At 46.0% G+C, this 21,119-nt stretch overlaps 4 non-coding genes across 4 annotated transcripts; all 4 read left to right on the forward strand.

Annotated features, from left to right (window-relative positions):
- Window positions 1-97: 97 nt before the first annotated feature.
- On the forward strand, window positions 98-188 carry LOC140358895 (small nucleolar RNA SNORD88). Its single transcript, XR_011926775.1, has one exon. It is a non-coding gene; the product is annotated as a small nucleolar RNA SNORD88 (small nucleolar RNA).
- Window positions 189-3,231: 3,043 nt separating this feature from the next.
- LOC140358896 (small nucleolar RNA SNORD88) lies at window positions 3,232-3,322 on the forward strand. The gene has a single exon (XR_011926776.1). It is a non-coding gene; the product is annotated as a small nucleolar RNA SNORD88 (small nucleolar RNA).
- A 4,144-nt stretch (window positions 3,323-7,466) lies between these two features.
- On the forward strand, window positions 7,467-7,557 carry LOC140358897 (small nucleolar RNA SNORD88). Its single transcript, XR_011926777.1, has one exon. It is a non-coding gene; the product is annotated as a small nucleolar RNA SNORD88 (small nucleolar RNA).
- A 7,799-nt stretch (window positions 7,558-15,356) lies between these two features.
- LOC140358899 (small nucleolar RNA SNORD88) lies at window positions 15,357-15,447 on the forward strand. Its single transcript, XR_011926779.1, has one exon. It is a non-coding gene; the product is annotated as a small nucleolar RNA SNORD88 (small nucleolar RNA).
- Window positions 15,448-21,119: the final 5,672 nt, after the last annotated feature.

A 21,119-nucleotide genomic window follows, 5' to 3' on the forward strand; every position in this document is an offset into this window, starting at 1 on the left:
ATCCTGGTTAGAAAGTCCTCTCCCTCCGAGCCACAAAAACACTCAACTGTGACGTGGTTCTGAGAATCTTCTGTTGAAACTCTCCAGACTCGTCCTGTTCCTCTCTGTGATGACTCGCACTGGGCTCTGACTCAATCTGAAGTCAAAGTGCACCTCTGGCCCGACAAGCCCGAGTTTCTGAAGAGGAAATGACACAAATCATGTCTTTTTGTCTCATTTCATATAAAGCCAGAAAATCAAATATGAAAAGAATCGTTGTCTACGTGAAACGTTAAACGCTGGTTTTGTTTTGCAGATGATTTTGAATATTTGGAGAAACATTCTTGGACTTCATAAACCCTGAGGTGCGACTGGCTCTTTATCAAACATGTTCTGAAATGTCCTTGATTTAAACCGATTTAGAGAAAAGAGACAATTTATTCTTTTATTACTTTAACTTAAAGGACACGCGTTACACTGTCTTAAAGGACACACTGTCTTAAAGGACACACTGTCTTAAAGGACACACTGTCTTAAAGGACACACTGTCTTAAAGGACACACTGTCTTAAAGGACACGCGTTACGCTGTCTTAAAGGACACGCGTTACGCTGTCTTAAAGGACACGCTTTACGCTGTCTTAAAGGACACGCGTTAGACTGTCTTAAAGGACACGCGTTACGCTGTCTTAAAGGACACACTGTCTTAAAGGACACACTGTCTTAAAGGACACACTGTCTTAAAGGACACGCTGTCTTAAAGGACACACTGTCTTAAAGGACACGCGTTACACTGTCTTAAAGGACACACTGTCTTAAAGGACACGTGTGCTTTACACTGACTTAAAGGACACGCGTTACGCTGACTTAAAGGACACGCGTTACGCTGTCTTAAAGGACACACTGTCTTAAAGGACACGCGTTACGCTGTCTTAAAGGACACGCGTTACGCTGTCTTAAAGGACACGCGTTACGCTGTCTTAAAGGACACGCGTTACGCTGTCTTAAAGGACACGCTTTACGCTGTCTTAAATGACACACCGTCTTAAAGGACACGCGTTACGCTGTCTTAAAGGACACACCGTCTTAAAGGACACGCGTTACGCTGTCTTAAAGGACACGCTTTACGCTGTCTTAAAGGACACACTGTCTTAAAGGACACACTGGCTTAAAGGACACGCGTTACGCTGTCTTAAAGGACAGGCTTTACGCTGTCTTAAAGGACACGTGTGCTTTACACTGACTTAATGGACACGCGTTACGCTGTCTTAAAGGACACGCGTTACGCTGTCTTAAAGGACACGCGTTACGCTGTCTTAAAGGACACGCGTTACGCTGTCTTAAAGGACACACTGTCTTAAAGGACACACTGTCTTAAAGGACACACTGTCTTAAAGGACACACTGACTTAAAGGACACGCGTTACGCTGTCTTAAAGGACACGCGTTACGCTGTCTTAAAGGACACGCGTTACGCTGTCTTAAAGGACACGCGTTACGCTGTCTTAAAGGACACACTGTCTTAAAGGACACACTGTCTTAAAGGACACACTGTCTTAAAGGACACACTTTCTTAAAGGACACACTGTCTTAAAGGACACACTGTCTTAAAGGACACGCGTTACGCTGTCTTAAAGGACACGCGTTACGCTGTCTTAAAGGACACGCGTTACGCTGTCTTAAAGGACACACTGTCTTAAAGGACACACTGTCTTAAAGGACACACTGTCTTAAAGGACACACTGTCGCGCTGTCTTAAAGGACACGCGTTGCGCTGTCTTAAAGGACACGCGTTACGCTGTCTTAAAGGACACGCGTTACGCTGTCTTAAAGGACACGCGTTACGCTGTCTTAAAGGACACGCGTTAGGCTGTCTTAAAGGACACGCGTTACGCTGTCTTAAAGGACACGCGTTACGCCGTCTTAAAGGACACGCGTTACGCCGTCTTAAAGGACACGCTTTACGCCGTCTTAAAGGACACACTGTCTTAAAGGACACACTGTCTTAAAGGACACACTGTCTTAAAGGACACGCGTTACGCTGTCTTAAAGGACACGCGTTACGCTGTCTTAAAGGACACGCGTTACGCTGTCTTAAAGGACACACTGTCTTAAAGGACACACTGTCTTAAAGGACACACTGTCTTAAAGGACACACTGTCTTAAAGGACACGCGTTGCGCTGTCTTAAAGGACACGCGTTACGCTGTCTTAAAGGACACGCGTTATGCTGTCTTAAAGGACACACTGTCTTAAAGGACACACTGACTTAAAGGACACGCGTTACGCTGTCTTAAAGGACACGCGTTACGCTGTCTTAAAGGACACGCGTTACACTGTCTTAAAGGACACGCGTTACGCTGTCTTAAAGGACACACTGTTTTAAAGGACACGCGTTACGCTGTCTTAAAGGACACACTGTTTTAAAGGACACGCGTTACGCCGTCTTAAAGGACACGCGTTACGCCGTCTTAAAGGACACACTTTACGCTGTCTTAAAGGACACACTGTCTTAAAGGACACACTGTCTTAAAGGACACGCGTTACGCTGTCTTAAAGGACACGCGTTACGCTGTCTTAAAGGACACACTGTCTTAAAGGACACACTGTCTTAAAGGACACACTGTCGCGCTGTCTTAAAGGACACGCGTTACGCTGTCTTAAAGGACACGCGTTACGCTGTCTTAAAGGACACGCGTTACGCTGTCTTAAAGGACACGCGTTAGGCTGTCTTAAAGGACACGCGTTACGCTGTCTTAAAGGACACACTGTCTTAAAGGACACACTGTCTTAAAGGACACGCGTTGCGCTGTCTTAAAGGACACGCGTTACGCTGTCTTAAAGGACACACCGTCTTAAAGGACACACTGTCTTAAAGGACACGCGTTACGCTGTCTTAAAGGACACGCGTTACGCTGTCTTAAAGGACACGCGTTACGCTGTCTTAAAGGACACGCGTTACACTGACTTAAAGAACAGGCGTTACACTGACTTAAAGGACACACTGTCTTAAAGGACACGCTGTCTTAAAGAACACGCGTTACACTGACTTAAAGGACACATATCATAGTAAATTGAGTCTTTAAAGCCTGCTCTGACATTTCCCCCGTCACAAACACAGCTAGAGTACAATTATCTTCATTCACATTAGTTTGATTAATCCTGGTTAGAAAGTCCTCTCCCTCCGAGCCACAAAAACACTCAACTGTGACGTGGTTCTGAGAATCTTCTGTTGAAACTCTCCAGACTCGTCCTGTTCCTCTCTGTGATGACTCGCACTGGGCTCTGACTCAATCTGAAGTCAAAGTGCACCTCTGGCCCGACAAGCCCGAGTTTCTGAAGAGGAAATGACACAAATCATGTCTTTTTGTCTCATTTCATATAAAGCCAGAAAATCAAATATGAAAAGAATCGTTGTCTACGTGAAACGTTAAACGCTGGTTTTGTTTTGCAGATGATTTTGAATATTTGGAGAAACATTCTTGGACTTCATAAACCCTGAGGTGCGACTGGCTCTTTATCAAACATGTTCTGAAATGTCCTTGATTTAAACCGATTTAGAGAAAAGAGACAATTTATTCTTTTATTACTTTAACTTAAAGGACACGCGTTACACTGTCTTAAAGGACACACTGTCTTAAAGGACACACTGTCTTAAAGGACACACTGTCTTAAAGGACACACTGTCTTAAAGGACACACTGTCTTAAAGGACACGCGTTACGCTGTCTTAAAGGACACGCGTTACGCTGTCTTAAAGGACACGCTTTACGCTGTCTTAAAGGACACGCGTTAGACTGTCTTAAAGGACACGCGTTACGCTGTCTTAAAGGACACACTGTCTTAAAGGACACACTGTCTTAAAGGACACACTGTCTTAAAGGACACGCTGTCTTAAAGGACACACTGTCTTAAAGGACACGCGTTACACTGTCTTAAAGGACACACTGTCTTAAAGGACACGTGTGCTTTACACTGACTTAAAGGACACGCGTTACGCTGACTTAAAGGACACGCGTTACGCTGTCTTAAAGGACACACTGTCTTAAAGGACACGCGTTACGCTGTCTTAAAGGACACGCGTTACGCTGTCTTAAAGGACACGCGTTACGCTGTCTTAAATGACACACCGTCTTAAAGGACACGCGTTACGCTGTCTTAAAGGACACACCGTCTTAAAGGACACGCGTTACGCTGTCTTAAAGGACACGCTTTACGCTGTCTTAAAGGACACACTGTCTTAAAGGACACACTGGCTTAAAGGACACGCGTTACGCTGTCTTAAAGGACAGGCTTTACGCTGTCTTAAAGGACACGTGTGCTTTACACTGACTTAATGGACACGCGTTACGCTGTCTTAAAGGACACGCGTTACGCTGTCTTAAAGGACACGCGTTACGCTGTCTTAAAGGACACGCGTTACGCTGTCTTAAAGGACACACTGTCTTAAAGGACACACTGTCTTAAAGGACACACTGTCTTAAAGGACACACTGACTTAAAGGACACGCGTTACGCTGTCTTAAAGGACACGCGTTACGCTGTCTTAAAGGACACGCGTTACGCTGTCTTAAAGGACACGCGTTACGCTGTCTTAAAGGACACACTGTCTTAAAGGACACACTGTCTTAAAGGACACACTGTCTTAAAGGACACACTTTCTTAAAGGACACACTGTCTTAAAGGACACACTGTCTTAAAGGACACGCGTTACGCTGTCTTAAAGGACACGCGTTACGCTGTCTTAAAGGACACGCGTTACGCTGTCTTAAAGGACACACTGTCTTAAAGGACACACTGTCTTAAAGGACACACTGTCTTAAAGGACACACTGTCGCGCTGTCTTAAAGGACACGCGTTGCGCTGTCTTAAAGGACACGCGTTACGCTGTCTTAAAGGACACGCGTTACGCTGTCTTAAAGGACACGCGTTACGCTGTCTTAAAGGACACGCGTTAGGCTGTCTTAAAGGACACGCGTTACGCTGTCTTAAAGGACACGCGTTACGCCGTCTTAAAGGACACGCGTTACGCCGTCTTAAAGGACACGCTTTACGCCGTCTTAAAGGACACACTGTCTTAAAGGACACACTGTCTTAAAGGACACACTGTCTTAAAGGACACGCGTTACGCTGTCTTAAAGGACACGCGTTACGCCGTCTTAAAGGACACGCTTTACGCTGTCTTAAAGGACACACTGTCTTAAAGGACACACTGTCTTAAAGGACACACTGTCTTAAAGGACACACTGACTTAAAGGACACGCGTTACGCTGTCTTAAAGGACACGCGTTACGCTGTCTTAAAGGACACGCGTTACGCTGTCTTAAAGGACACGCGTTACGCTGTCTTAAAGGACACACTGTCTTAAAGGACACACTGTCTTAAAGGACACACTTTCTTAAAGGACACACTGTCTTAAAGGACACACTGTCTTAAAGGACACGCGTTACGCTGTCTTAAAGGACACGCGTTACGCTGTCTTAAAGGACACGCGTTACGCTGTCTTAAAGGACACACTGTCTTAAAGGACACACTGTCTTAAAGGACACACTGTCTTAAAGGACACACTGTCGCGCTGTCTTAAAGGACACGCGTTGCGCTGTCTTAAAGGACACGCGTTACGCTGTCTTAAAGGACACGCGTTACGCTGTCTTAAAGGACACGCGTTACGCTGTCTTAAAGGACACGCGTTAGGCTGTCTTAAAGGACACGCGTTACGCTGTCTTAAAGGACACGCGTTACGCCGTCTTAAAGGACACGCGTTACGCCGTCTTAAAGGACACGCTTTACGCCGTCTTAAAGGACACACTGTCTTAAAGGACACACTGTCTTAAAGGACACACTGTCTTAAAGGACACGCGTTACGCTGTCTTAAAGGACACGCGTTACGCTGTCTTAAAGGACACGCGTTACGCTGTCTTAAAGGACACACTGTCTTAAAGGACACACTGTCTTAAAGGACACACTGTCTTAAAGGACACACTGTCTTAAAGGACACGCGTTGCGCTGTCTTAAAGGACACGCGTTACGCTGTCTTAAAGGACACGCGTTATGCTGTCTTAAAGGACACACTGTCTTAAAGGACACACTGTCTTAAAGGACACACTGACTTAAAGGACACGCGTTACGCTGTCTTAAAGGACACGCGTTACGCTGTCTTAAAGGACACGCGTTACACTGTCTTAAAGGACACGCGTTACGCTGTCTTAAAGGACACACTGTTTTAAAGGACACGCGTTACGCTGTCTTAAAGGACACACTGTTTTAAAGGACACGCGTTACGCCGTCTTAAAGGACACGCGTTACGCCGTCTTAAAGGACACACTTTACGCTGTCTTAAAGGACACACTGTCTTAAAGGACACACTGTCTTAAAGGACACGCGTTACGCTGTCTTAAAGGACACGCGTTACGCTGTCTTAAAGGACACACTGTCTTAAAGGACACACTGTCTTAAAGGACACACTGTCTTAAAGGACACGCGTTGCGCTGTCTTAAAGGACACGCGTTACGCTGTCTTAAAGGACACGCGTTACGCTGTCTTAAAGGACACACTGTCTTAAAGGACACACTGTCTTAAAGGACACACTGTCTTAAAGGACACACTGTCTTAAAGGACACGCGTTACGCTGTCTTAAAGGACACGCGTTACGCTGTCTTAAAGGACACGCGTTACGCTGTCTTAAAGGACACGCGTTACGCTGTCTTAAAGGACACACTGTCTTAAAGGACACACTGTCTTAAAGGACACACTGTCTTAAAGGACACACTGTCTTAAAGGACACACTGTCTTAAAGGACACACTGTCTTAAAGGACACACTGTCTTAAAGGACACACTGTCGCGCTGTCTTAAAGGACACGCGTTACGCTGTCTTAAAGGACACGCGTTACGCTGTCTTAAAGGACACGCGTTACGCTGTCTTAAAGGACACGCGTTACGCTGTCTTAAAGGACACGCGTTAGGCTGTCTTAAAGGACACGCGTTACGCTGTCTTAAAGGACACACTGTCTTAAAGGACACACTGTCTTAAAGGACACGCGTTGCGCTGTCTTAAAGGACACGCGTTACGCTGTCTTAAAGGACACACCGTCTTAAAGGACACACTGTCTTAAAGGACACGCGTTACGCTGTCTTAAAGGACACGCGTTACGCTGTCTTAAAGGACACGCGTTACGCTGTCTTAAAGGACACGCGTTACACTGACTTAAAGAACAGGCGTTACACTGACTTAAAGGACACACTGTCTTAAAGGACACGCTGTCTTAAAGAACACGCGTTACACTGACTTAAAGGACACATATCATAGTAAATTGAGTCTTTAAAGCCTGCTCTGACATTTCCCCCGTCACAAACACAGCTAGAGTACAATTATCTTCATTCACATTAGTTTGATTAATCCTGGTTAGAAAGTCCTCTCCCTCCGAGCCACAAAAACACTCAACTGTGACGTGGTTCTGAGAATCTTCTGTTGAAACTCTCCAGACTCGTCCTGTTCCTCTCTGTGATGACTCGCACTGGGCTCTGACTCAATCTGAAGTCAAAGTGCACCTCTGGCCCGACAAGCCCGAGTTTCTGAAGAGGAAATGACACAAATCATGTCTTTTTGTCTCATTTCATATAAAGCCAGAAAATCAAATATGAAAAGAATCGTTGTCTACGTGAAACGTTAAACGCTGGTTTTGTTTTGCAGATGATTTTGAATATTTGGAGAAACATTCTTGGACTTCATAAACCCTGAGGTGCGACTGGCTCTTTATCAAACATGTTCTGAAATGTCCTTGATTTAAACCGATTTAGAGAAAAGAGACAATTTATTCTTTTATTACTTTAACTTAAAGGACACGCGTTACACTGTCTTAAAGGACACACTGTCTTAAAGGACACACTGTCTTAAAGGACACACTGTCTTAAAGGACACACTGTCTTAAAGGACACACTGTCTTAAAGGACACGCGTTACGCTGTCTTAAAGGACACGCGTTACGCTGTCTTAAAGGACACGCTTTACGCTGTCTTAAAGGACACGCGTTAGACTGTCTTAAAGGACACGCGTTACGCTGTCTTAAAGGACACACTGTCTTAAAGGACACACTGTCTTAAAGGACACACTGTCTTAAAGGACACGCTGTCTTAAAGGACACACTGTCTTAAAGGACACGCGTTACACTGTCTTAAAGGACACACTGTCTTAAAGGACACGTGTGCTTTACACTGACTTAAAGGACACGCGTTACGCTGACTTAAAGGACACGCGTTACGCTGTCTTAAAGGACACACTGTCTTAAAGGACACGCGTTACGCTGTCTTAAAGGACACGCGTTACGCTGTCTTAAAGGACACGCGTTACGCTGTCTTAAATGACACACCGTCTTAAAGGACACGCGTTACGCTGTCTTAAAGGACACACCGTCTTAAAGGACACGCGTTACGCTGTCTTAAAGGACACGCTTTACGCTGTCTTAAAGGACACACTGTCTTAAAGGACACACTGGCTTAAAGGACACGCGTTACGCTGTCTTAAAGGACAGGCTTTACGCTGTCTTAAAGGACACGTGTGCTTTACACTGACTTAATGGACACGCGTTACGCTGTCTTAAAGGACACGCGTTACGCTGTCTTAAAGGACACGCGTTACGCTGTCTTAAAGGACACGCGTTACGCTGTCTTAAAGGACACACTGTCTTAAAGGACACACTGTCTTAAAGGACACACTGTCTTAAAGGACACACTGACTTAAAGGACACGCGTTACGCTGTCTTAAAGGACACGCGTTACGCTGTCTTAAAGGACACGCGTTACGCTGTCTTAAAGGACACGCGTTACGCTGTCTTAAAGGACACACTGTCTTAAAGGACACACTGTCTTAAAGGACACACTGTCTTAAAGGACACACTTTCTTAAAGGACACACTGTCTTAAAGGACACACTGTCTTAAAGGACACGCGTTACGCTGTCTTAAAGGACACGCGTTACGCTGTCTTAAAGGACACGCGTTACGCTGTCTTAAAGGACACACTGTCTTAAAGGACACACTGTCTTAAAGGACACACTGTCTTAAAGGACACACTGTCGCGCTGTCTTAAAGGACACGCGTTGCGCTGTCTTAAAGGACACGCGTTACGCTGTCTTAAAGGACACGCGTTACGCTGTCTTAAAGGACACGCGTTACGCTGTCTTAAAGGACACGCGTTAGGCTGTCTTAAAGGACACGCGTTACGCTGTCTTAAAGGACACGCGTTACGCCGTCTTAAAGGACACGCGTTACGCCGTCTTAAAGGACACGCTTTACGCCGTCTTAAAGGACACACTGTCTTAAAGGACACACTGTCTTAAAGGACACACTGTCTTAAAGGACACGCGTTACGCTGTCTTAAAGGACACGCGTTACGCCGTCTTAAAGGACACGCTTTACGCTGTCTTAAAGGACACACTGTCTTAAAGGACACACTGTCTTAAAGGACACACTGTCTTAAAGGACACACTGACTTAAAGGACACGCGTTACGCTGTCTTAAAGGACACGCGTTACGCTGTCTTAAAGGACACGCGTTACGCTGTCTTAAAGGACACGCGTTACGCTGTCTTAAAGGACACACTGTCTTAAAGGACACACTGTCTTAAAGGACACACTTTCTTAAAGGACACACTGTCTTAAAGGACACACTGTCTTAAAGGACACGCGTTACGCTGTCTTAAAGGACACGCGTTACGCTGTCTTAAAGGACACGCGTTACGCTGTCTTAAAGGACACACTGTCTTAAAGGACACACTGTCTTAAAGGACACACTGTCTTAAAGGACACACTGTCGCGCTGTCTTAAAGGACACGCGTTGCGCTGTCTTAAAGGACACGCGTTACGCTGTCTTAAAGGACACGCGTTACGCTGTCTTAAAGGACACGCGTTACGCTGTCTTAAAGGACACGCGTTAGGCTGTCTTAAAGGACACGCGTTACACTGTCTTAAAGGACACACTGTCTTAAAGGACACGTGTGCTTTACACTGACTTAAAGGACACGCGTTACGCTGACTTAAAGGACACGCGTTACGCTGTCTTAAAGGACACACTGTCTTAAAGGACACGCGTTACGCTGTCTTAAAGGACACGCGTTACGCTGTCTTAAAGGACACGCGTTACGCTGTCTTAAATGACACACCGTCTTAAAGGACACGCGTTACGCTGTCTTAAAGGACACACCGTCTTAAAGGACACGCGTTACGCTGTCTTAAAGGACACGCTTTACGCTGTCTTAAAGGACACACTGTCTTAAAGGACACACTGGCTTAAAGGACACGCGTTACGCTGTCTTAAAGGACAGGCTTTACGCTGTCTTAAAGGACACGTGTGCTTTACACTGACTTAATGGACACGCGTTACGCTGTCTTAAAGGACACGCGTTACGCTGTCTTAAAGGACACGCGTTACGCTGTCTTAAAGGACACGCGTTACGCTGTCTTAAAGGACACACTGTCTTAAAGGACACACTGTCTTAAAGGACACACTGTCTTAAAGGACACACTGTCTTAAAGGACACACTGACTTAAAGGACACGCGTTACGCTGTCTTAAAGGACACGCGTTACGCTGTCTTAAAGGACACGCGTTACGCTGTCTTAAAGGACACGCGTTACGCTGTCTTAAAGGACACACTGTCTTAAAGGACACACTGTCTTAAAGGACACACTGTCTTAAAGGACACACTTTCTTAAAGGACACACTGTCTTAAAGGACACACTGTCTTAAAGGACACGCGTTACGCTGTCTTAAAGGACACGCGTTACGCTGTCTTAAAGGACACGCGTTACGCTGTCTTAAAGGACACACTGTCTTAAAGGACACACTGTCTTAAAGGACACACTGTCTTAAAGGACACACTGTCGCGCTGTCTTAAAGGACACGCGTTGCGCTGTCTTAAAGGACACGCGTTACGCTGTCTTAAAGGACACGCGTTACGCTGTCTTAAAGGACACGCGTTACGCTGTCTTAAAGGACACGCGTTAGGCTGTCTTAAAGGACACGCGTTACGCTGTCTTAAAGGACACGCGTTACGCCGTCTTAAAGGACACGCGTTACGCCGTCTTAAAGGACACGCTTTACGCCGTCTTAAAGGACACACTTTACGCCGTCTTAAAGGACACGCGTTACGCCGTCTTAAAGGACACGCTTTACGCCGTCTTAAAGGACACACTGTCTTAAAGGACACACTGTCTTAAAGGACACACTGTCTTAAAGGACACGCGTTACGCTGTCTTAAAGGACACGCGTTACGCCGTCTTAAAGGACACGCTTTACGCTGTCTTAAAGGACACACTGTCTTAAAGGACACACTGTCTTAAAGGACACACTGTCTTAAAGGACACACTGACTTAAAGGACACGCGTTACGCTGTCTTAAAGGACACGCGTTACGCTGTCTTAAAGGACACGCGTTACGCTGTCTTAAAGGACACGCGTTACGCTGTCTTAAAGGACACACTGTCTTAAAGGACACACTGTCTTAAAGGACACACTTTCTTAAAGGACACACTGTCTTAAAGGACACACTGTCTTAAAGGACACGCGTTACGCTGTCTTAAAGGACACGCGTTACGCTGTCTTAAAGGACACGCGTTACGCTGTCTTAAAGGACACACTGTCTTAAAGGACACACTGTCTTAAAGGACACACTGTCTTAAAGGACACACTGTCGCGCTGTCTTAAAGGACACGCGTTGCGCTGTCTTAAAGGACACGCGTTACGCTGTCTTAAAGGACACGCGTTACGCTGTCTTAAAGGACACGCGTTACGCTGTCTTAAAGGACACGCGTTAGGCTGTCTTAAAGGACACGCGTTACACTGTCTTAAAGGACACACTGTCTTAAAGGACACGTGTGCTTTACACTGACTTAAAGGACACGCGTTACGCTGACTTAAAGGACACGCGTTACGCTGTCTTAAAGGACACACTGTCTTAAAGGACACGCGTTACGCTGTCTTAAAGGACACGCGTTACGCTGTCTTAAAGGACACGCGTTACGCTGTCTTAAATGACACACCGTCTTAAAGGACACGCGTTACGCTGTCTTAAAGGACACACCGTCTTAAAGGACACGCGTTACGCTGTCTTAAAGGACACGCTTTACGCTGTCTTAAAGGACACACTGTCTTAAAGGACACACTGGCTTAAAGGACACGCGTTACGCTGTCTTAAAGGACAGGCTTTACGCTGTCTTAAAGGACACGTGTGCTTTACACTGACTTAATGGACACGCGTTACGCTGTCTTAAAGGACACGCGTTACGCTGTCTTAAAGGACACGCGTTACGCTGTCTTAAAGGACACGCGTTACGCTGTCTTAAAGGACACACTGTCTTAAAGGACACACTGTCTTAAAGGACACACTGTCTTAAAGGACACACTGACTTAAAGGACACGCGTTACGCTGTCTTAAAGGACACGCGTTACGCTGTCTTAAAGGACACGCGTTACGCTGTCTTAAAGGACACGCGTTACGCTGTCTTAAAGGACACGCGTTACGCTGTCTTAAAGGACACACTGTCTTAAAGGACACACTGTCTTAAAGGACACACTGTCTTAAAGGACACACTTTCTTAAAGGACACACTGTCTTAAAGGACACACTGTCTTAAAGGACACGCGTTACGCTGTCTTAAAGGACACGCGTTACGCTGTCTTAAAGGACACGCGTTACGCTGTCTTAAAGGACACACTGTCTTAAAGGACACACTGTCTTAAAGGACACACTGTCTTAAAGGACACACTGTCGCGCTGTCTTAAAGGACACGCGTTGCGCTGTCTTAAAGGACACGCGTTACGCTGTCTTAAAGGACACGCGTTACGCTGTCTTAAAGGACACGCGTTACGCTGTCTTAAAGGACACGCGTTAGGCTGTCTTAAAGGACACGCGTTACGCTGTCTTAAAGGACACGCGTTACGCCGTCTTAAAGGACACGCGTTACGCCGTCTTAAAGGACACGCTTTACGCCGTCTTAAAGGACACACTGTCTTAAAGGACACACTGTCTTAAAGGACACACTGTCTTAAAGGACACGCGTTACGCTGTCTTAAAGGACACGCGTTACGCCGTCTTAAAGGACACGCTTTACGCTGTCTTAAAGGACACACTGTCTTAAAGGACACACTGTCTTAAAGGACACACTGTCTTAAAGGACACACTGACTTAAAGGACACGCGTTACGCTGTCTTAAAGGACACGCGTTACGCTGTCTTAAAGGACACGCGTTACGCTGTCTTAAAGGACACGCGTTACGCTGTCTTAAAGGACACACTGTCTTAAAGGACACACTGTCTTAAAGGACACACTTTCTTAAAGGACACACTGTCTTAAAGGACACACTGTCTTAAAGGACACGCGTTACGCTGTCTTAAAGGACACGCGTTACGCTGTCTTAAAGGACACGCGTTACGCTGTCTTAAAGGACACACTGTCTTAAAGGACACACTGTCTTAAAGGACACACTGTCTTAAAGGACACACTGTCGCGCTGTCTTAAAGGACACGCGTTGCGCTGTCTTAAAGGACACGCGTTACGCTGTCTTAAAGGACACGCGTTACGCTGTCTTAAAGGACACGCGTTACGCTGTCTTAAAGGACACGCGTTAGGCTGTCTTAAAGGACACGCGTTACGCTGTCTTAAAGGACACGCGTTACGCCGTCTTAAAGGACACGCGTTACGCCGTCTTAAAGGACACGCTTTACGCCGTCTTAAAGGACACACTGTCTTAAAGGACACACTGTCTTAAAGGACACACTGTCTTAAAGGACACGCGTTACGCTGTCTTAAAGGACACGCGTTACGCTGTCTTAAAGGACACGCGTTACGCTGTCTTAAAGGACACACTGTCTTAAAGGACACACTGTCTTAAAGGACACACTGTCTTAAAGGACACACTGTCTTAAAGGACACGCGTTGCGCTGTCTTAAAGGACACGCGTTACGCTGTCTTAAAGGACACGCGTTATGCTGTCTTAAAGGACACACTGTCTTAAAGGACACACTGTCTTAAAGGACACACTGACTTAAAGGACACGCGTTACGCTGTCTTAAAGGACACGCGTTACGCTGTCTTAAAGGACACGCGTTACACTGTCTTAAAGGACACGCGTTACGCTGTCTTAAAGGACACACTGTTTTAAAGGACACGCGTTACGCTGTCTTAAAGGACACACTGTTTTAAAGGACACGCGTTACGCCGTCTTAAAGGACACGCGTTACGCCGTCTTAAAGGACACACTTTACGCTGTCTTAAAGGACACACTGTCTTAAAGGACACACTGTCTTAAAGGACACGCGTTACGCTGTCTTAAAGGACACGCGTTACGCTGTCTTAAAGGACACACTGTCTTAAAGGACACACTGTCTTAAAGGACACACTGTCTTAAAGGACACGCGTTGCGCTGTCTTAAAGGACACGCGTTACGCTGTCTTAAAGGACACGCGTTACGCTGTCTTAAAGGACACACTGTCTTAAAGGACACACTGTCTTAAAGGACACACTGTCTTAAAGGACACACTGTCTTAAAGGACACGCGTTACGCTGTCTTAAAGGACACGCGTTACGCTGTCTTAAAGGACACGCGTTACGCTGTCTTAAAGGACACGCGTTACGCTGTCTTAAAGGACACACTGTCTTAAAGGACACACTGTCTTAAAGGACACACTGTCTTAAAGGACACACTGTCTTAAAGGACACACTGTCTTAAAGGACACACTGTCGCGCTGTCTTAAAGGACACGCGTTACGCTGTCTTAAAGGACACGCGTTACGCTGTCTTAAAGGACACGCGTTACGCTGTCTTAAAGGACACGCGTTACGCTGTCTTAAAGGACACGCGTTAGGCTGTCTTAAAGGACACGCGTTACGCTGTCTTAAAGGACACACTGTCTTAAAGGACACACTGTCTTAAAGGACACGCGTTGCGCTGTCTTAAAGGACACGCGTTACGCTGTCTTAAAGGACACACCGTCTTAAAGGACACACTGTCTTAAAGGACACGCGTTACGCTGTCTTAAAGGACACGCGTTACGCTGTCTTAAAGGACACGCGTTACGCTGTCTTAAAGGACACGCGTTACACTGACTTAAAGAACAGGCGTTACACTGACTTAAAGGACACACTGTCTTAAAGGACACGCTGTCTTAAAGAACACGCGTTACACTGACTTAAAGGACACATATCATAGTAAATTGAGTCTTTAAAGCCTGCTCTGACATTTCCCCCGTCACAAACACAGCTAGAGTACAATTATCTTCATTCACATTAGTTTGATTAATCCTGGTTAGAAAGTCCTCTCCCTCCGAGCCACAAAAACACTCAACTGTGACGTGGTTCTGAGAATCTTCTGTTGAAACTCTCCAGACTCGTCCTGTTCCTCTCTGTGATGACTCGCACTGGGCTCTGACTCAATCTGAAGTCAAAGTGCACCTCTGGCCCGACAAGCCCGAGTTTCTGAAGAGGAAATGACACAAATCATGTCTTTTTGTCTCATTTCATATAAAGCCAGAAAATCAAATATGAAAAGAATCGTTGTCTACGTGAAACGTTAAACGCTGGTTTTGTTTTGCAGATGATTTTGAATATTTGGAGAAACATTCTTGGACTTCATAAACCCTGAGGTGCGACTGGCTCTTTATCAAACATGTTCTGAAATGTCCTTGATTTAAACCGATTTAGAGAAAAGAGACAATTTATTCTTTTATTACTTTAACTTAAAGGACACGCGTTACACTGTCTTAAAGGACACACTGTCTTAAAGGACACACTGTCTTAAAGGACACACTGTCTTAAAGGACACACTGTCTTAAAGGACACACTGTCTTAAAGGACACGCGTTACGCTGTCTTAAAGGACACGCGTTACGCTGTCTTAAAGGACACGCTTTACGCTGTCTTAAAGGACACGCGTTAGACTGTCTTAAAGGACACGCGTTACGCTGTCTTAAAGGACACACTGTCTTAAAGGACACACTGTCTTAAAGGACACACTGTCTTAAAGGACACGCTGTCTTAAAGGACACACTGTCTTAAAGGACACGCGTTACACTGTCTTAAAGGACACACTGTCTTAAAGGACACGTGTGCTTTACACTGACTTAAAGGACACGCGTTACGCTGACTTAAAGGACACGCGTTACGCTGTCTTAAAGGACACACTGTCTTAAAGGACACGCGTTACGCTGTCTTAAAGGACACGCGTTACGCTGTCTTAAAGGACACGCGTTACGCTGTCTTAAAGGACACGCGTTACGCTGTCTTAAAGGACACGCTTTACGCTGTCTTAAATGACACACCGTCTTAAAGGACACGCGTTACGCTGTCTTAAAGGACACACCGTCTTAAAGGACACGCGTTACGCTGTCTTAAAGGACACGCTTTACGCTGTCTTAAAGGACACACTCTCTTAAAGGACACACTGGCTTAAAGGACACGCGTTACGCTGTCTTAAAGGACAGGCTTTACGCTGTCTTAAAGGACACGTGTGCTTTACACTGACTTAATGGACACGCGTTACGCTGTCTTAAAGGACACGCGTTACGCTGTCTTAAAGGACACGCGTTACGCTGTCTTAAAGGACACGCGTTACGCTGTCTTAAAGGACACACTGTCTTAAAGGACACACTGTCTTAAAGGACACACTGTCTTAAAGGACACACTGACTTAAAGGACACGCGTTACGCTGTCTTAAAGGACACGCGTTACGCTGTCTTAAAGGACACGCGTTACGCTGTCTTAAAGGACACGCGTTACGCTGTCTTAAAGGACACACTGTCTTAAAGGACACACTGTCTTAAAGGACACACTGTCTTAAAGGACACACTTTCTTAAAGGACACACTGTCTTAAAGGACACACTGTCTTAAAGGACACGCGTTACGCTGTCTTAAAGGACACGCGTTACGCTGTCTTAAAGGACACGCGTTACGCTGTCTTAAAGGACACACTGTCTTAAAGGACACACTGTCTTAAAGGACACACTGTCTTAAAGGACACACTGTCGCGCTGTCTTAAAGGACACGCGTTGCGCTGTCTTAAAGGACACGCGTTACGCTGTCTTAAAGGACACGCGTTACGCTGTCTTAAAGGACACGCGTTACGCTGTCTTAAAGGACACGCGTTAGGCTGTCTTAAAGGACACGCGTTACGCTGTCTTAAAGGACACGCGTTACGCCGTCTTAAAGGACACGCGTTACGCCGTCTTAAAGGACACGCTTTACGCCGTCTTAAAGGACACACTGTCTTAAAGGACACACTGTCTTAAAGGACACACTGTCTTAAAGGACACGCGTTACGCTGTCTTAAAGGACACGCGTTACGCTGTCTTAAAGGACACGCGTTACGCTGTCTTAAAGGACACACTGTCTTAAAGGACACACTGTCTTAAAGGACACACTGTCTTAAAGGACACGCGTTGCGCTGTCTTAAAGGACACGCGTTACGCTGTCTTAAAGGACACGCGTTATGCTGTCTTAAAGGACACACTGTCTTAAAGGACACACTGTCTTAAAGGACACACTGACTTAAAGGACACGCGTTACGCTGTCTTAAAGGACACGCGTTACGCTGTCTTAAAGGACACGCGTTACACTGTCTTAAAGGACACGCGTTACGCTGTCTTAAAGGACACACTGTTTTAAAGGACACGCGTTACGCTGTCTTAAAGGACACACTGTTTTAAAGGACACGCGTTACGCCGTCTTAAAGGACACGCGTTACGCCGTCTTAAAGGACACGCGTTACGCCGTCTTAAAGGACACACTTTACGCTGTCTTAAAGGACACACTGTCTTAAAGGACACACTGTCTTAAAGGACACGCGTTACGCTGTCTTAAAGGACACGCGTTACGCTGTCTTAAAGGACACACTGTCTTAAAGGACACACTGTCTTAAAGGACACACTGTCTTAAAGGACACGCGTTGCGCTGTCTTAAAGGACACGCGTTACGCTGTCTTAAAGGACACGCGTTACGCTGTCTTAAAGGACACGCGTTACGCTGTCTTAAAGGACACGCGTTACGCTGTCTTAAAGGACACACTGTCTTAAAGGACACACTGTCTTAAAGGACACACTGACTTAAAGGACACGCGTTACGCTGTCTTAAAGGACACGCGTTACGCTGTCTTAAAGGACACGCGTTACGCTGTCTTAAAGGACACGCGTTACGCTGTCTTAAAGGACACACTGTCTTAAAGGACACACTGTCTTAAAGGACACACTGTCTTAAAGGACACACTTTCTTAAAGGACACACTGTCTTAAAGGACACACTGTCTTAAAGGACACGCGTTACGCTGTCTTAAAGGACACGCGTTACGCTGTCTTAAAGGACACGCGTTACGCTGTCTTAAAGGACACACTGTCTTAAAGGACACACTGTCTTAAAGGACACACTGTCGCGCTGTCTTAAAGGACACGCGTTGCGCTGTCTTAAAGGACACGCGTTACGCTGTCTTAAAGGACACGCGTTACGCTGTCTTAAAGGACACGCGTTACGCTGTCTTAAAGGACACGCGTTAGGCTGTCTTAAAGGACACGCGTTACGCTGTCTTAAAGGACACGCGTTACGCCGTCTTAAAGGACACGCGTTACGCCGTCTTAAAGGACACACTGTCTTAAAGGACACACTGTCTTAAAGGACACACTGTCTTAAAGGACACGCGTTACGCTGTCTTAAAGGACACGCGTTACGCTGTCTTAAAGGACACGCGTTACGCTGTCTTAAAGGACACACTGTCTTAAAGGACACACTGTCTTAAAGGACACACTGTCTTAAAGGACACACTGTCTTAAAGGACACACTGTCTTAAAGGACACGCGTTGCGCTGTCTTAAAGGACACGCGTTACGCTGTCTTAAAGGACACGCGTTATGCTGTCTTAAAGGACACACTGTCTTAAAGGACACACTGTCTTAAAGGACACACTGACTTAAAGGACACGCGTTACGCTGTCTTAAAGGACACGCGTTACGCTGTCTTAAAGGACACGCGTTACACTGTCTTAAAGGACACGCGTTACGCTGTCTTAAAGGACACACTGTTTTAAAGGACACGCGTTACGCTGTCTTAAAGGACACACTGTTTTAAAGGACACGCGTTACGCCGTCTTAAAGGACACGCGTTACGCCGTCTTAAAGGACACACTTTACGCTGTCTTAAAGGACACACTGTCTTAAAGGACACACTGTCTTAAAGGACACGCGTTACGCTGTCTTAAAGGACACGCGTTACGCTGTCTTAAAGGACACACTGTCTTAAAGGACACACTGTCTTAAAGGACACACTGTCTTAAAGGACACGCGTTGCGCTGTCTTAAAGGACACGCGTTACGCTGTCTTAAAGGACACGCGTTACGCTGTCTTAAAGGACACGCGTTACGCTGTCTTAAAGGACACGCGTTACGCTGGCTTAAAGGACACACTGTCTTAAAGGACACACTGTCTTAAAGGACACACTGTCTTAAAGGACACACTGACTTAAAGGACACGCGTTACGCTGTCTTAAAGGACACGCGTTACGCTGTCTTAAAGGACACGCGTTACGCTGTCTTAAAGGACACGCGTTACGCTGTCTTAAAGGACACACTGTCTTAAAGGACACACTGTCTTAAAGGACACACTGTCTTAAAGGACACACTTTCTTAAAGGACACACTGTCTTAAAGGACACACTGTCTTAAAGGACACACTGTCTTAAAGGACACGCGTTACGCTGTCTTAAAGGACACGCGTTACGCTGTCTTAAAGGACACGCGTTACGCTGTCTTAAAGGACACACTGTCTTAAAGGACACACTGTCTTAAAGGACACACTGTCTTAAAGGACACACTGTCGCGCTGTCTTAAAGGACACGCGTTGCGCTGTCTTAAAGGACACGCGTTACGCTGTCTTAAAGGACACGCGTTACGCTGTCTTAAAGGACACGCGTTACGCTGTCTTAAAGGACACGCGTTAGGCTGTCTTAAAGGACACGCGTTACGCTGTCTTAAAGGACACGCGTTACGCCGTCTTAAAGGACACGCGTTACGCCGTCTTAAAGGACACGCTTTACGCCGTCTTAAAGGACACACTGTCTTAAAGGACACACTGTCTTAAAGGACACACTGTCTTAAAGGACACGCGTTACGCTGTCTTAAAGGACACGCGTTACGCTGTCTTAAAGGACACGCGTTACGCTGTCTTAAAGGACACACTGTCTTAAAGGACACACTGTCTTAAAGGACACACTGTCTTAAAGGACACACTGTCTTAAAGGACACGCGTTGCGCTGTCTTAAAGGACACGCGTTACGCTGTCTTAAAGGACACGCGTTATGCTGTCTTAAAGGACACACTGTCTTAAAGGACACACTGTCTTAAAGGACACACTGACTTAAAGGACACGCGTTACGCTGTCTTAAAGGACACGCGTTACGCTGTCTTAAAGGACACGCGTTACACTGTCTTAAAGGACACGCGTTACGCTGTCTTAAAGGACACACTGTTTTAAAGGACACGCGTTACGCTGTCTTAAAGGACACACTGTTTTAAAGGACACGCGTTACGCCGTCTTAAAGGACACGCGTTACGCCGTCTTAAAGGACACACTTTACGCTGTCTTAAGGACACACTGTCTTAAAGGACACACTGTCTTAAAGGACACGCGTTACGCTCTCTTAAAGGACACGCGTTACGCTGTCTTAAAGGACACACTGTCTTAAAGGACACACTGTCTTAAAGGACACACTGTCTTAAAGGACACGCGTTGCGCTGTCTTAAAGGACACGCGTTACGCTGTCTTAAAGGACACGCGTTACGCTGTCTTAAAGGACACGCGTTACGCTGTCTTAAAGGACACGCGTTACGCTGTCTTAAAGGACACACTGTCTTAAAGGACACACTGTCTTAAAGGACACACTGTCTTAAAGGACACACTGACTTAAAGGACACGCGTTACGCTGTCTTAAAGGACACGCGTTACGCTGTCTTAAAGGACACGCGTTACGCTGTCTTAAAGGACACGCGTTACGCTGTCTTAAAGGACACACTGTCTTAAAGGACACACTGTCTTAAAGGACACACTGTCTTAAAGGACACACTTTCTTAAAGGACACACTGTCTTAAAGGACACACTGTCTTAAAGGACACGCGTTACGCTGTCTT

The sequence above is a fragment of the Eucyclogobius newberryi genome, unplaced genomic scaffold, assembly GCF_026437365.1.
Source record: "Eucyclogobius newberryi isolate DKJ021-1_F unplaced genomic scaffold, fEucNew1.0.hap1 SCAF_13, whole genome shotgun sequence".
Taxonomy (NCBI): domain Eukaryota; kingdom Metazoa; phylum Chordata; class Actinopteri; order Gobiiformes; family Gobiidae; genus Eucyclogobius; species Eucyclogobius newberryi.